The sequence below is a fragment of the Triticum aestivum genome, unplaced genomic scaffold (assembly GCF_018294505.1).
Source record: "Triticum aestivum cultivar Chinese Spring unplaced genomic scaffold, IWGSC CS RefSeq v2.1 scaffold309341, whole genome shotgun sequence".
Taxonomy (NCBI): domain Eukaryota; kingdom Viridiplantae; phylum Streptophyta; class Magnoliopsida; order Poales; family Poaceae; genus Triticum; species Triticum aestivum.
In genome coordinates, this window is record NW_025277615.1 from 1 (window position 1) to 1,264 (window position 1,264).

At 38.6% G+C, this 1,264-nt stretch overlaps 1 long non-coding RNA gene across 1 annotated transcript; it reads left to right on the top strand.

Annotated features, from left to right (window-relative positions):
* The first annotated feature begins 587 nt into the window (after positions 1-587).
* Positions 588-1,245, top strand: LOC123178388 (uncharacterized). Its single transcript, XR_006489536.1, has 3 exons — positions 588-759; positions 846-1,034; positions 1,150-1,245. It is a non-coding gene; the product is annotated as an uncharacterized lncRNA (long non-coding RNA).
* The last annotated feature ends 19 nt before the right edge of the window (positions 1,246-1,264 follow it).

A 1,264-nucleotide genomic window follows, 5' to 3' on the forward strand; every position in this document is an offset into this window, starting at 1 on the left:
ACTCCTGATGTACAAGACACACCATGTGCTGATTGGCCCTGATCTTTCACTACACTAATAACAGCGATATTTGGGGATTTTTGGTGGGGAAGTGTATGAACTATGAAAAGTTGATATATCTAGCAACCACAAATTAGATAGAATGGATAATTTAGTTGAAGCAAAGCAGAAAATAAGATGGGGATTTAGCACATGGGGGTGCACCCAAAATACGTTTCTGATCGAGACTTCTCAGCACCTTTCTTTGATGCAAAGCAGGAACAACATATTTCTGAACTGAACTATAACTGGGCTCCCTCTTGGTTCTAATTTCAGGGGAAGCTATTACATGCAAATTAGCTGCAGGAACCTTTATTAGGGGTGTCCACAACAATATCAGTTATATACACTTCAACTTATACTCACCGCAAAAAAAAATCCACTTTTACTCCTGCCATATCAGATTTCCATTTTCTTCTCAACGGTAGTGAAACTATTTAAGATTTGTTTCTTGACGCCCCTTTTCTTTTCACAAATCGATAAAATCGGCATCATTATCAGCCAATGCCTTCTGCAAGTCTCTCTTCTTTTCTTCCAACAAAACCGGTGATCACCATTTGATTTTGTTATCTGTGCAGGTGTTTGTTCGATCTTATTGGCTTCTTCATATTTTGCATTTAAATTTGGATTATTGTTATTCATCAAGACGTGGCAGTCTACTCCCCTATTTTGGGTGTCACGATCAAAATAGCAGTAGGACATCAAGCTACTGATATTAAGGTGATTTTTTTCTTTTCATATACCGCTATGTTGCTGTCAGTACCAGGTGTTCTTGCATTTTTAATTTCTGTTGGCTTGCTCTTCAGGTGTTCTTATGTTTGTTTGGTGGGCTTTCAAGCCACTTGTGTTTGCATTTTGTCCAAAACTCATGAAGACTGAAGGTATGCCTGGAAAATCTTCAGTTTTAGGGATCAAAGGATCATCTGGCGTAATTATGGAAAACAATGAATTGTCAGTGTTTTGCTGCTGATCATGTTTGCTGTTTTGCCATCCAGGTATAGTTGCAACTTATAGGTTTGCAATTTTTCAATTCAGTCTACGTTCTACCAATACCAGGTATTCTTGCATCGGTCATCCTGTTGTTGTTTAACGAAATTTAATGGCGTATAGGATCTTCAGAAGAATAGCCGGCATATCATATCAGGCACATGTGGAGCCAATTCAGATCATAGGCGGTAGAAGCAGTCCGAAGGTAATGCATTGCAGGTCATGCACAATTTTGAAA